The sequence below is a fragment of the Canis aureus genome, chromosome 20 (assembly GCF_053574225.1).
Source record: "Canis aureus isolate CA01 chromosome 20, VMU_Caureus_v.1.0, whole genome shotgun sequence".
Lineage (NCBI taxonomy): Eukaryota > Metazoa > Chordata > Mammalia > Carnivora > Canidae > Canis > Canis aureus.
The window spans coordinates 9,503,046-9,518,935 of NC_135630.1; the positions used below are offsets into that span (position 1 = coordinate 9,503,046).

At 45.0% G+C, this 15,890-nt stretch overlaps 1 pseudogene; it reads right to left on the reverse strand.

The window, feature by feature from the left end:
• Window positions 1-4,740: 4,740 nt before the first annotated feature.
• On the reverse strand, window positions 4,741-11,058 carry LOC144291470 (glyceraldehyde-3-phosphate dehydrogenase pseudogene; annotated as a pseudogene).
• Between the last annotated feature and the right edge of the window lie 4,832 nt (window positions 11,059-15,890).

The window sequence follows — 15,890 nt, forward strand, 5'->3', positions numbered from 1 at the left end:
TCTGGGGCTGCAGGAAAGAAGCATATGGGACAGCTGCAAAAATTAAGGAGTGAATTCTGATAGATAAACGCTCAGTTGCTTTACACAGAGCACGGTGATTGCCAGCAATAGTCTAAATGGCAATGAGCTAATCATTAGGGTGAGGCCCCAAGACTTTATCAACAGCAGTGATACGAGGTTAAGTGCTCCCCACAGAGCACATGTGCAGAGAAAGCTATTTATGGGGAAAAGGATCAGGTCCTTGTGGTTTCAGCAGAAACTGTGACCAATTTTCCCTGGTTAAAGTCAGGCAGGGCAGTTAGAAAGCACCACGACATTTGGTAGGTGGGGAATGTTCTCTCTCGCATTTCCGGCAGTAAATCATCGTGCTATTTTAGAACCTTCATAGACAGATATTGATAATTAACTTTCCCAGAATCCTCCTTACTATAGACCTCCAACTCTCTGAGGGGGCATCAAATTTGTCGTTTTTAATCAGAGTCCCAGAATTAGTAAGATATCACCTTGCCTGTTGTCAATTATGGCAATTTTCATATTGTCTTCATTACGTGAATAGTGTTTCTATAGGCATTAAAGTATATTTATTTTCTCAGGCATGATCTTATTTTGTTCTATCTAGACAAGAGGGTTGACGTTCCTTCAACACGAACTCATTTTATATTCCACTTCTTCGTGTGCTTCTTTCTGATTTCTGAGCTAACATTTAATTATCTATTAAATTAATTTTGTATTAATAGATGAGGAATTAATGTACAAGCTTTTAAAAGGCGTTTACTTTTCAGACAGAAGATTCTGCGAGACACAGTACTTTAACCCAAAAAGATGACTCTTCAATCACGTACTCGGCGTAGAGCGGTGCTCTGTGCGTGGTGGTGGTGGGGACGGTGGGGGTGGAGAGCTCATCACCTCTGAAGCCTCACCGGATAGCTGGCTGCCCAGCTAGGAATAAAGCCCTGTGGCAGGTAGGTGCCCTCACCAGACCGAGGCGAGGTACAGGAGAGCAGATCCAGTGGGACTTCAGTGCAAAGGACTGTAAGAAGAGTTTCCTTGGTCATGTCAGGTCTCTCCAAAAAGTCCAAAAGGTTAGGAGTCCATAGAGACTATTTAATTTGACAAAAGGTTTGGACTTTATGATCTTAGAGAGTAATTTCAGTGGCGTGGTGGATGTGGAAGCTGTATTTTAGGTATTTATGGAGAGAATGGGTTATGAGGTGTGAAGAGTCTGGCTGTTGAAGAAAGGATTAAAATACGACAATACTTGCAAGGGGTTGCAAGGCCAACATATGGAAATACAGCACAGGGGGAAAAGATGCTCCTAGCAGTTTTAAAAAAATCTTATGTATTTATTCATGAGAGACACAGGCAGAGGGAGAAGCAGGCTCCCTGCAGGGAGCCCGATGTGGGGCTCGATCCCAGGACCCCGGGATCACACCCTGAGCCAAAGGCAGATGCTCAGCCACTGAGCCACCAAGGTGCCCCTGCTCCCAGCTGTCTTGAGGGTGTCATGTGGGCACATGGAGCTGGGAGCTGCATCTCCTGATATCTAGCCTGGGGAGGATTCTCCACAGAAGGGGAATGCAAGCATATTGGATGACAGAAGGAATGGGACGCTGGAGGCTTGGTGGACTATGCTGGAGAGGCAGAAGGTTTTTGAGAAAAAGAAAGTCTCTCTTCTTTTAAGGCTGTGAGGGAAGACCAAAAGGTAGAGAAATAAGGGAGGCAGATGGAGGAGTTGTTATGCTCCTCTGGAGAGTCTGTGTTAATGGTAAATGAAAAATCTCTCTCTCTCTCTCTCTCTCTCTTTCTCCCCCCCCCCACATGCATGCACACCCACATAATATGCTAACACACATTAGTGAATGATGGAAAGAACTTTAATAATTCTTACTTGGGCAGATTCTTCTCCTTTGCAAGGAGCTAATCTTCAAATAATTGCTATGACTAGCTATTGTGGATTTATGGAGAGAGAGGGAGAAAATTGTTCCCATTTTCTTGTTTAAGGCCCTTTTGAGTTTGAGAGTTTTTAGGACTCTTTTGATGCAATTCTTTGCCTAACAATATAGATTTTGGTGGAGCTAGCTATATTTCATGGAGACATGAGATCACTAGCCTACCTCCCTTCCTTTTTTTCTCTTAGAAACTGATTTCTAAATGTTGAGTGCATTCCAAGACCAGGATCTATAAAATAGCCTTAACAATTTTACCAGAACTAACTATGGATCATTTCAAGATATCTCTTTAAGGTGGGACAACACAAACAATAAGCAGTCTACCAACTCTACCAACACCATGCTTGAGTCACATTTGGGGGCTAAGTGGACAGCATGTACATTTTGCAAATTCTCTTACAGTGTTACTTTGGTTTGCCTTGTTAGGAAATGCAAGGGGAAAAAGAATTAGTATTTTACAATCACTATAAATAAAAGACCCAGAATCCTTTAATTTCACATTTATTGTGATGACAAGCCTTCATTCCTGTTCCAAGAGCTTGTTCCCATCTGTAGTTCGAGAGCTAATAGCTAAGATGATCCTCTTCTTGGATTTGTAATCTCAGGATAAACTGTAGGTCTTAGAAATGAACCAGTAAATTCATGTTTATCCGAAGTTCAAACATCCCGAGAGCTCACATTAGCGGAGCCTATTTCTAGAAGTGCTGGCCAGCGATAAACAACTTTCCTAATCGTCACCTAAGGTTTGGAATAATCCTGAGGTGGATTATGGGAGAGAGATCCCTTTTCGTTGGATCTTAGTATTTGGTTTCTTTCATTTGATTTCCTAATTTCCTGGGAACTGATAGAGTATGGTTCGTTCAACCTTAGCCAGAACCCTTGATTAGCAGGGGCACTGCATTTGTAGGCCTTTTGAATGAATGGAAACAAAAGGAAAGAAAACCCTGCCATATTCTTTGTCTGGCAGAGGCAACAGGGATGGTGAGAGACAAAGTCTCTTCTTTGCAGGAGAGCTGCATGTTGTGAAAACGGGAAGGGAATGGTCTTGCCTACCTGGCCTGACCACCTGAGCTCAACCACCAGAGGAAATAACACCCACCACAGGGGTAGTTTCTGACACCAGAGCCCTGCTTGGGCCACCAGAGGTGAAAGGCAGGCGAGTAAGGCTGCTTCCCTGGTCTAATTACCAGGGGAAAAGCTGGGGGGGGGGCCCAGTCTTGGCAGGAGGCCCTGCCCTCCCTACCCAGCTGCTCAGGCTGAGGGGGACACGCCTCCCTGTTAATCCCACACAGAGCTCTCTCTTCTGTTAGTTGCTATTTTCCTTCCTCACCTCTGGACACTTCGGCACATTCACTCGAAACATCATCACAGGAGAACTCGACTTTGACAGAAACCTCTCTGAAATGATTTTTTTTTTTCCTGTTCCGGCTTGCACTTGAATAATTCTCCATCAACAGCACGTCTGATTGAGTTGGCATCACAAACCCTTTTGTATGCTATTTTTTTTTTCCTCAAGAAATATTAAAGTCTGAATAAAATTGGAATAGCTGCCTGGTAATGATCTCATTATATATAAATACAGAAGTGCTCACAGGGGAGATAATGACTCCAAGATGCAGGTATGCGGCGAATACCTATTATCTTCCAAGGAGTGGGCCCGCGTTCAACCCTCCTCCACTGCCCCCCACCCGTCCCTCTTTCAGCTGAAGGTTCAAGTTGCAGAAAACGAATGGCTGATTGAAGCTGGGAATAGGGCTTTTTCTTTCCCCCTTCATGACATATGTTAGGAGATGAAAGGAACCTGGGCCGTGTGTTTACTCTTCATTTGGGACTTTCACATGTTCTGATTGATCGGAAAGACAAAAAGGCAGAAGGAGAGACATTTGGTGCTGGCTGAACACCATATCCATTCTCAATGTGAAGTTGCCTCGTTTGGTGAGGATAATTGTGATGAGGCAGTTCTGGGTATAGACGCCACTAAAAGATTTTTAAAAATAACATGCTCGCCACCCAGTTTGAGTTCTTATATAGCAAGAGAACAAACACAGATGGTGGCAGTAGGGGTGGGGGCTGCGGAGGGCGGGGGAAGGCCCTTCTAAAGTGGGAGTTTACTAGTTATTAGCCCCAGTATATCTTTTCTGGATGCCAAGGAGGAAGCGGATGAGTTTAGCACATCACAGAGGACCACATATAGGGTCTGATTCTCAGTATGGACTAAGTAACCCTGGAGAAAGTTTACTTCTTGTGATTTGCAACAACAAAAAAAGAAACTGTTGTGTGGGGGAAAAGGTAGATTGCAATGCTCTAACTGTTCCTGTTAGGTTCTAAAGGGCATTTATCTAAAGGGGGATCGCCACCTGCCATCCTAGGCCGGAAAGAGAGATGGTGTGGAGGAGGAGTTCTTGACTATTTCCAACAGCTAGGGTTATAAGGCCCATTTTTCTCTTCTGATGTCCATATTAGGCATGATTAAAATGCAAAATAACATCATAAGCGTAATTCTTTGGCAAAAGAATGGAATGGATGGCAAAAATATTTTGCCCCTGGTTAAGTCTTTCATACGATGTAGGTGGTATGCTGTTGAGCAATGACAATAAATTCCTATTGACTGAGAGAGAGTTATGGCCATAAAATTTAAAGAAGGCAAGGTTAGCCACACTAGACAGAGGCCTATGTGGCCTGAGGGGGTCTCCTGGTCTCACGTGAGACTATTCCCATTGTGGGGACAATTAGGGCAACTATCCTTGGCCACCAATGGTTCTACACGAACACACGCTATTTGATACACTGCTAAGTTTTTCCTTCCTTTATTTACTTATTTACTCTGGGTACAGTATACTTTATTGATGGTACATGACAAGGTAGGGCTCCCTAAGCCCCTCCCTGTCTTCAGGGGGTCTGGGATGGTAACTGTTGAGGTCGGGAGATTCTCAGTATATTGGGGGATGAGTCGGAGCAAGGACTTCCCAGCAGCTGAAGGCTTCTTTCTTCCTCTTGCTCTCATTGGGGATGTTTGTCCAGGCCGCTCTTACTCCTTGGAGGCCATGTGGACCATAAGGTCCGCCACCCAGTTGCTATAGCCAAATTCATTGTCATACCAGGGAATGAGCTTGAAAAATTGGTCATTGAGAGCAATGCCAGCCCTAGCATCGAAGGCGGAAGAGTAGGTGTCACTGTTAAAGTCGTGGGAGACAAATCGCCTGGTCCTCAATGTAGCCCAGGATGTCCTTGTGGGGGCCTTCTGATGTCTTCTTCACCACCTTCTTGATGTCATCATATTTGGCAGCTTTCTCCAGGTGGCAGCTCGGATCCACAACTGACATGCGGGGGCTGGGGACATGGAAGGCCATGCCAGTGAGCTTCCCATTTAGCACAGGGATGACCTTGTCTACAGCCTTGGTGGTACGAGTAGAAGCAGATGATGTGGGCAGCCTCTCGGCCATTACCCCACAGCTTCCCGGAGGGGCTGTCCACAGTCTTCTGGGGGGCAGTCATGGCATAAACTGTAGTCATGAGTCCCTCCATGATGCCAAAGTTGTCATGGATGAACTTGGCCAGAGGGGCCAAGAAATTGGTGGTGCAGAAGGCATTGCTGACAATCTTGAGTGGTTGTCATACTTCTCATGGTTCGTGCCCATCAAAAACATGGGGACATCAGCAAAAGGGGCTGAGATGATGACCCTCTTGGCCCTACCCTTCAAGTGAGCCCCAGCCTTCTCCATGGTGATGAAGACCCTGACGGGCTCCACAACATTCAGCACCAGCATCACCCCATTTGATGTTGGTGGGATCTTGCTCCTGGAAGATGGAGATGAGTTTTCCATGGATGAAAGTTTCCTATTCTCAGCCTTGACTGTGTTGTGGAATTTGTTGTGGGTGGAATCATACTGGAACGTGTAGACCGTGTAGTTGAGGTCAATGAAGGGGTCATTGATGGTGACAATATCTACTTTGCCAGAGTTAAAAGCAGCCCTGGTGCCAATATGGTGTCCAATATGGCTCAATCCTTTTACTCTGACCCTCACCATCATGACTCAGGGAAGCAGCTGGCACGCATTAGAAGATATGACTGTCTATTGAACCCTTAGTCGAGAGTCCTCAGTTTATTATGTGTTGCTCTATGTAATGCCTTGGCCCCAAGGAAAGAATCTTTTTCTTCCCCTCCAGTGCTACAAGTACTGTCAGGAAATATTTTCTCCACTTGTGCTCTGACTTCCTTGGATGACGGCAATTGAATATGAATTAGATTGTTTGCAGAAATCGAGTGTTGGAACCCTACCTTCTTGTATTTTTCCTCCTATTTTGCTTGTGGAAGAATCTAAGAGAAATTCCCAGTTCAGTAATTATATGTCCCCCCAATCTCCAGTTATATTTCAGGTTGCCTCCGTTTTTATGATAATGATAAATCATCATCATCATCATCATCATCATCATCTACTACTCTTTGAATGTTGAGCATGAACCAGGTGCTGTGCTACATGCCTCATATACTTTATCTCATTTGACCCTCACAACTCTGGGAGGTAGATACTTTTATGGCACTTAACATATGATGTCCTAGATAGCAGCCTGATGACCAGTGTGAGAAGGATTGGTTTGTGTCTACAAGTATTTGGAGGCTGTGGAGGCAGGAGTGGAAATGGTTTACGTAGAAGAGAGGTCTCTGAAGGAATCTCTTAATTTCCTCAATCCCTATGCATTTATTTAACTCGCTTTAATGGTGACTTCAATATCCAGCCTCCACTGTTTTGGATGCCACAGAAATATAAGGACCAGTATCTGTTTTCAGGCATCTGTAAATCTAGTATGTGGATCAGAATAGAACATGAAAACACCACGTAGAATAAATTTGGGTTAGGCCTCTTTGGGTTAGGCCTTTCTGGGCCTGAGCTTCTATTTAAAAACTAAATGATTGGACTAGTTCAGAAGTCTGCAAACTTTTTTTTTTTTTTTTTTTTTTTTTAGAAGTCTGCAAACTTTTTAAAATAAAGGACCAGATAGTAAATATTTTAGGCTTTTTGGGCCATACTGCTTTTTTCTCCACTATTCAGCTCTGCTATTGTAGCATTACAGCAGCTGTAGACGATGCGTAACAAATAAGCATGTTGCGTTCAAGTGAAATTTTATTTACCCACACCTGCAAATCAAAATCAGGTGGCCTGGATTTAGCCCATCGCCGACCCCTGAACTAGTTGAATACTATAGACCCTCTCTAGCAAGAAAGTGCTATAGTTTCTTCACATTGCACATTGATTTCAGCCTTGGAGTATGGAGACATTTCTTTGGCTTTTCCCTTCTTGAGGAGAAATGTATAAAAAATGGCAATAGAAGTGGTCCTGGAGAGGCACCAGGAGGGATTCCCAGCACTGTTCTGATTGAAATCGCAATGGGAGGAAGCCATTAAAAAAGGTGGGGAGAAAGGTCCCATTAATCAGAGATGGGTACTGCTGTTTTAGTTGGAGATCTGGCTATTAGCTCAGCAGGAAGACAAAGAAGACAAGATGAGGAAGGCTGGAAACATGGCTTTCCCAGAGGCAGAATGCAAAAAAAAATTATCTTAAGAACGAAATTTTTATGTAATTCCTTATATGAGTTTTAGAATCCAAGGCATAGTTAGTAATGAAACTTTGTTCTGAGAAACAATCCAACATAGCAATCTAACCACCTAATACAATCTAACAATTACAGCAATCGAACACATTCTAAATATAGATTTGATTTTTGTTGAAGAAATATATATATACGTCCATTTGAAAACTCTCTCATTTATTATTTCCATACAATTGAGTAACTGGATTTTCCAAGGCATTAAAACAAATTTATAATCATAGGCCACTTCCTGTTGCAAGTAACAGAGATGCTTTGCTCAGAAAAGGGAAAATATTGGCTTGGAATACAACACGGTCAAGGGAATCTCAGCTTCTAATCCAGACCCAGGGGCAAGGTCTAATCCAGAATATCAAATGAGATCATTAGTTTCTTGTCTCTTTTGTTTCTGCCTTCTGTGCAGCAGCTCATTTTAGGGCTGACTCTTTCCACGGTAGTAGGATGCCAACCCAAGACTCATCTTATGTTTCCAAATACAGAAACGGAGCAGGACTTCTTTTTTTTTTTTTTTTTCTTTTTTCAAAAGCTGTAGCATCGTCTCCTCATGTCTCCTTTGTCCTGATTAGGTTATGTGCTCATTCCTAAACAGATTTCTGTGGCCTCAGCCAGTTGGGGTTCACAAGGTGGCTAGGATGGTGGAAGGAAGGTTCCTCAAAGGAGAGCTGTATTGCATTTATCAGAAAAAAGTGGATGGTTGTTGGGTAACAAACAGCAGATGTCCAGGGCTGTGACACTTTATGATTTTTAAAACACTTCTAGGGAAATGGTTTCATATGATTTTATAACGGTTTTATAGGAATATGTTTGTCAGCTATTACTATTTCCACTTTCAGATGCAAACACTGGAGCTCAAGTCACATGACTTGCTCGAATTCACATAGTGGGTGAAAGACATTATATTAGCTTTTCTAGGCTAGCAATGTGATGTCTGACCCTCATACAACAGAACTACTGTTTTGGACTAGATGCCTATTAATGAATCTAAAATTGAATGAGCAGGAGCACCTGGTTGGTCAGATGAGCATCAGACTCTTGGTTTTGGCTTAGGTCATGATCTCATGGGTCATGGGATCAAGCCCTACCTTGGGCTCCATGCTCAGCAGGGAGTCTGCTTGAAGCTTCTCTCCCTCTGCCCCTTCTCCCACTCTCTCTGTCTCTCTCTCTCAAATAACAAATGAATCCTTAAAAAAAATCGAATTAGCATTTTGGGCGGTCATATCACAATGGCTTATCCTGATTTTATAAGCAAAGTAAGAGGCTCACTGATTTTTCACATGATTTTTGGTAAAATATAATATACCTATAATGGCTTTTTAAAAAAATTATTTATTTATTTATTCACGAGAGACACAGAGAGAGAGGCAGAGACACAGGCCGAGGGAGAAGCAGGCTCCATGCAGGGAGCCCGATGCAGGACTCGACCCCAGGACCCCCGGGGTCACGACCTGAGCCAAAGGCAGACGCTCAACCACTGAGCCCCCCTAGGTGTCCTGGCTCAAGAAACCTTAAAGGACGATGAGTAATTTTTATGAATATTGGGATTGGTTATTATTATAGTTGAAACGAGACTATCACATGTTCCATCAGCCCCACTCTGGGAAGGCATGGGGAAGGCCTTTCTCCCTGAAGCCTGCTCCTGTGGCAAAAGCCTTTGGGGCCACATTCCATCCCAGGTGGCCATCCCTGACCCCCCCAAGGACCAGAGCACAGCTCTTCTGGTCTCCACCCCTCCCCACCCCTGCGTCTTGCAGAGGCCCCACCATTACTTAGGTGTCTCATAGAGAAATTTTGCTTTCCCACTGCTCAATAGGTTTCAGAGAAAAAAAAATGAATGAAAGCGATTCCTTTTTCCCTTTTCCCATTAAGGGATTAGCCATACTTCTGGAAAAAATACTGTTTCTATTTAAGAGGAGAAATATTTAGACAGCACACCACCTTCCCCCTTTTTCCTAACGACGCTCACAAAACAAGAAAACGGCAGCTTGTTCTCCTCTGGTTCAGGGCCCTGGCCCGCCCCCTCCTCTGTCAGGGCCCCCCTCGGCCCCCCTCTCTTTCCACATCTTTCCTGAGCCACAAGAACAGGTTATCAAGGTGATAATAAGCGAGAAAATGTTCCAGCCTTGTTTTAAGCCTCAGCCACGCTGCACTGCTCACAGGAGGTTAAATGCTTGTGTGAACCTGTGTCCCCCCCCCCCCCCCCCACCACGCAGCCCTGAGCCAGGCTGAGCTGGCCTTGTCTTGCTCCCTCTGCACAGGAGGCCCGCTGGGGCAGGGTGGTGGGGGCGGCCTCAGCCCCCCTAGCAGCCGCTGACTTACACTCAGCAACTCAATCCTCTCAAGGTAATTCCTCAGCTTGCAAAAAACTTCTAGCAACGAATTCCAAATCCAACGCCTCCCCCTTCAAGCAGGCTAGAGGCAGGCTCGCTGACTTCCACGGGGACCCCGGGCTCGGGATGCATGGGGGGCCTCATATCGCAGGAAGCAGGACTTGGGTGGTCTCCTTAGGAGATTTCTAGATATTTCTAGAACATCACTCTCAATCTTCTTTCTCTTCGGAGGTCTTCTAGTCGCAGGTGCCTCGGAGCCTGGCAAGGCCCTTCCTGGGCCCAGGACTGAGGAGCCTGACTTCAGACGTCCGAGGGAGCGAAGATGTGCTTCTGTGTTCTCTTGGGTGCAACAGCTCTCCCTGCTCGGAGGGGCACTTGGGACTAAGGCTGAGGAGCAAACTAATTGTGCAAAAAGAGGTGCAGTTACCATTTTGTATGGTAACTTTGTCACCTCCTACGGGCTGGCGGAGATGAATATCCTTGGCAGAAGCAGGCGTGGGGCCAGGCTTGGAGGCATTTCTCTCAACGCAGGAAGGTTGTCCAGAGACTGTGAAATAACCCTTTGGGTCATTCTTCCCTAGCAGTAAGCATTTCCTCTTCTTCCCCTTCCTCCCTCCAAGAGCTGCTCCTGTCCCCAGTAGCAGGAAGTCTCGGGTTGTGGCTGCAGATGCTGCTGCGAGTCCCTCTGCCCCCTCACAGGGACAGCTTTGCTGTGGGAGGACGTGAACGTCCTCGTTGTCTTCTAAAGCTTCGGCTCTGAGCTTCGGGATGTGTTTTGGCAAGTGCAAAATCCAATAGTCATTGAACCCTTGATAATCTTTTATGCCCTGTAGAAGTATGTTTTTATTCATCCGTTTCTTCAGGAGGTAAGAAATAAAGCTGTTCCATTCTGGGCATAAATTAGCATTTATAACAATGCAGTGCAAAAAATGTAATTTAAATAGAACTGATTAGAATTTTGATAGGGCACCTAGGAACCTCTAAACAAATGCTGATCTGGTAATGACTGGAACAAGTCATTTATTTTAGTGGTTCAGCTATCTGTTCAATGATTGGGTCACAGTTTCCCAAACATACACGGTGACTGTTCATTAATTATTCACTTCTCGCTCGGTAATTGTCCAATTTGACTACAAACTGTGAGCTTATAGGCAAAGCCGCAGAAGACAGCAGAGGGAAGAAGTGACAACCCAGATAAAAGTGTATTTTCTTTTTGTGATAATGTTCTCTAATTCAAGGACTCAGGGAGAGGGGAGCTATTGTTAGACTTTGGCCTTGGTCTTGGCTTTGCGCAATGGACTTAATTGCTCACCATTTGTTAGGCAGGGACGTTGAAGCTCCAGAGTGCCGAGCTCTGCAAATGAGGTTGTACCAGTTGGCAAGCAGCCTGTCTCCGTAGGTGTAGCCTCCTCTTGGGGTCAGTGTGCAGCACGTTGTAAGTGGGACAGATGAGCTTCGGAAGGCTATCCGCTGAATCACACGTTCCCTCGGGTACGTCATCTGGAAAATGTCCTGAGCCAGTCCGGAAGTTCATTTGCAAGATTTCCCTCCTTTGATATTTTGCAGGTTTTTCCTTTATTAGCAAGATGAAAATGTTTCCCTCTTACTTCCCGAGTGAGTGCAACCTCCACCCAGGAAGTTCTTGATAGGGCTGCTCCCCTCACGTATATTAAATGGCGTGTTCTCTTGCTACTTCTTGATTCTCTTAATTGGTAATTGAAGGAGTTTATCAACCCTGTTACCTTGATATAATATTGATATTAGTTGGGTGTCATTTTCTAGAATGCAGATTAGGAGCTAAATCCCAAGAAAGGTAAGGGGTTAGACATTTTCTTCCCGGCTCAACTCAGGATGCAACACTGTTTGAAGGGAAGGGTCATCAATTTATGGTGGTTTTAATGTTGCTCTCCTTGCCCTGGGCGAGGGGGTGGGGGCGCAGGACTTCCAGGGATGTGGCTCTGCAAAATGCATCGTGCCTTGAATGAGCACCCATATGGGAGGCCGGTGATGGGAATCGGCTACCACAGTCCTACAGTCTGATGGGCTGACGTTGGGCATTGCAATGTGCACATGGTGCTCACCTTTATTGACGCTGCTGCCTCAACAGGGGATACCTTCCATCCTGTAGGTCATCGCTGGGTATAAAGCAAGCATCTAAGGCAGCACCCAGTGGAGGCACCTACATTACTGAATTAATAAAGCTGGGGACTGGGGAAGGTGCACATGCAGGCGGTGGAGTGACAGGCGTGTGTAGAAACAACAGCGGCTATCTCTTTGTCGACCACACTTACTGTGTCACTAGGGAAGGAGGAAAATGAGAGTTTGTCATCGCAGGAGGGACTTGCAGTGCTATAGGTTTGCAAAACCCCGTGATCATCATTTGGGTTGACCTAGTTCTACTAACTGGCACCAGGCCATTTTGCAGCTGAGTAAATGAAGGCAAAGAGGGGTGAAGACCGGCCATCCACGCTCACAAAATGATTCTAAGGCCCAGAGAAATAGGCAATTCTAAGTTGCACAGGTCTATGCCTAACCCCAGGCCTCTTTTTAAAGGAAAGCCAAAAGACATTAGATAGACTGTTAAAAATAGAGCATATCGTTTTCCACGGTGATGACTTTGGTGCTAATGAGTGATGCTTCCGAGAAACGCGCTAAGTGCATCCACTACCTTGAAACAAGCAAATGGAGATCGGATAAAAATCTTGTGTTTGGGGTAATTTATTTTCTCCGGCTATGTGAACTCTTGAGCGATTAACTGGATTACTTCCCTCATGTGGACGTGACTCTGTTCCTAGTGAAACAATTAATTGGACCATCGTTCTGCGGGGAGCCTTTCTTCCCGTGTTTTTTCCTCCTCCCCACGTTACCTCTGTTTGGGCGCATGCCCGGCCCTCTCTGTGAGCACGACCTCAGGAGCCTGGGGTCCATGCAAAGATTGTCAACTCTCAAAAATCAGAGCGAGGAACGGTGGCTGCAACGTTGATTCTCGGCAGATCTCTGCAGATCTTCAGATTTTTATGTTTTGCTTACTTCACCATCACATCATTCCCTGTTATAGTGCCTCTGGTATTTTTGGGGGACACCTGAGTGCTCATCGTCTCCCGGGAGGCCTCCACAGCTTACCTGATCATAATATTGAAAAGCAATTTCTCCAGACTGCTGTGAACCAGCGCCAGAAATCCAAAATGCTGCCACAGTCATTAAGTGATTTCCAATTAGTTAATTGGCTTCACAGGCTGCTTCTTCCTAAACTGTACCTTAAATGAAAAGCAGAACCATCCCTTTTTTTTTTTTTGAAAGAGGGGAAGTCTTGGGGCCTTCGGGTTGCACAAGCCTGAAGCAGCATGTGCTTTGGAAGGAGCTTGACAAAAAAGGTCAGTCCCACAGCACAGAAATGTTCTTATTATGACTGAAGAGAATGGGACCTCTCTCCCGGCATTCTCATCTTGTCTAGGATTTGTTTTGCCCACGTTAGTGTGGAATGAAAGGGACTTAGACAGATGATCACAGAGCAGCACAGAATGTGGAGAATTCTAGATCAACCCCAATTCTTCTCTAGGGAAGCTCCCTTGGCCTCTATGTTGGGTGTCCCGGGGTCAGAGCTGCTTGGCTGCTCTGGGCCACCCTTGTAGACCTCACTGAGCAGGAGGCTGACGTCCCTGAGACTGGTGGGGAAGCTGCTTTTTGGAAAGGGAATTTCAGCTGTAGGTGCATGGGCAGAAGGAATAGGGGAGGGAAGTGAGAAGCTGGTCTAGAACATCGCTGGTCAACACCCGTGTTGTTAATGGTGGGGGCCATAAGCATGAATTTTGAGCAACAGCTGATTTATACAACAGGATAAATGTTTACCCAATAGGGTAAGTAGGGTAATAATTACCCAATAGGGTAAATCAGTCATCTATTTTCTCTGCAAGAGAAGCTTGACTTTAATAGTAGACAGAATGCATAAAAAATGAATGCAAATTTTCCTCTCTGTTAGACAGAGATGCAATCACTCAAATAAGACGCAGCGGAGTGGAGCGGTTAAATGCGTGGACTCTGGAGACCAACCGTCTGCGTGGAAATCCTGACAGTCACTTTCCAGTTGTGTGACTTTGGGCAAGTTTCTTGACCTCTCTGTGCTTCAGTCTCCCGGGGAGTGAGGGAGAGGAGTAACACTGTCTCCCAGGGGCGTTACAGAGAGTAAAGAGGTGGCTGAAGTTCACAAGTCCCTTCCAATCAGTGGTGACACACGGTTTGCTTGATAAACCAAATTTTATAACATGCCAGGTTTTAAAAGAGTCACCTTTTGGTCTTTCTGTTGAAGAAAACCTTCTCATCTTCTGCTTAATTACCCATGAGAACCAATTCTCAAAGGAGGGCAGCCAACGGGATGCTGTCCGCCCAGGCAGCCGGTCAGTCCATCTGTCGGTCAGCTATGTCTCCTGCCATCAGTTCCTTAAGACAATTTCTTTCCCCCGCAGACTCACTAGCTTGATCTTTTTGGTTAGAGAGCCGGGTTTGCATTGGAGAAGTGGAGGAGGAGTAGATTCAACTGGAAGCATAGAGGAGGCCGTGATTGGGATATCGGGTTGCAAAGGGGCAAAGAAATTGTGTGTGTGTGTGTGTGTGTGTGTGTGTGTGAGAGAGAGAGAGAGAGACAGAGACACGGGGACATGGACACAGAGACACAGAGACAGAGCGAGACACAAGGGAGAGACAAGTATAGCTATAGAGACAGAGCAGTTGGATAGCAACAGAACCTTTTTGGTGTGAGTAGGAGAACAGGGACGGGGAAGTCAGCACACTGCTGGGAAGGACATCAGAGGCAAGAGAGGAATAAGGGAGACCAAGGAGGGACCTGAGGGACACAAAACCCGGACCGACTCTGGTGCCTTCCTGTCTACTTTAGAAGCAGTTGGTTCATCATTGCAGCAGCCCGAAGCCCTCCAGTAATGACTTTATGGATTAAAATTTTAAACCAAATTAGATGTGTTTACAAAACGGCAGCCACACTGAATTGATAACAAGCTGCCAGAGTTGGGCTCCTGATTTTCCTGGAGCTCTGGCTTGTGCTGCTCTGGTGGAGGGTCTGGGTGTTTGTTGGCGTGGGTAAAACTGTAGCCACCTCTTCTCCCGTGTCATGTCCCCACCCTGATGTAAGGACAGCACTTGTAAGTGATACTCTGGTCGGCCATGCGTTCACAGGCACATGGTTCCTGGTCTTGATAATGACTCTGTTAGATATTTGTCTGCTCCTTTTGGGGTGTGTTTGACATTTTGATGTTTAAGTTTCATTATGCAGCATATCCATTTCAATTGAAACCGTCGTTTGAGAAACACTAAATATGAAATCTCATAATTATGCAGGATTTTTGAGGTTGTGTGCGTTGAAAGTGAAATGTTGTCAGGGATTTTGAATTTTCCTGCCCCCCTCCACGGCAGACCCTCCATTGCCTATCACCTAGTCATTTCAGAGAGGGAGAATCTTATATTTCAAGTCTATGGACTAGAATGCAGTATTTTCTACTCATATTTTTTAGAACAGGAGCTGCTCTTTCAAGTCGTTAATCAGTATAAAGGAGAGAAAGCATCCAAGGGAATGCTGCTTGGTCCTGTTGAAAGAGAGCCATGTTTTTTTCTTGTAATGAAGTATGTTGATAGATTTGTTTCTATGGTACATGAGGATAGTTAGGACTCAATGAATGTTAAGTCAATCTCAGCAATAACCTGTTTCTTTCCTCAATGAACTTACGATCTACTAAAACAAGATGAATAGGGTGTATCTTTATCTTTTAATATTCTTTTGCCTTCTATTTATGGAAAGTAAAATTTCAAGAATTCCCCTCCAGGGAGTCTGAAGAGGTCTGGGCCATTATACACTTAAATTCATTTACAAGCCACTGAGAAGATTTGCTTGGACTTATTTACTTGAGGAGTAGTAATACTTGTGAAATGGCTCCTTTATGAAGAAGAGGTAAGTGCTTATGCTCCAGGAGAGATCATGTGATAAGCCACAAAATAAGTC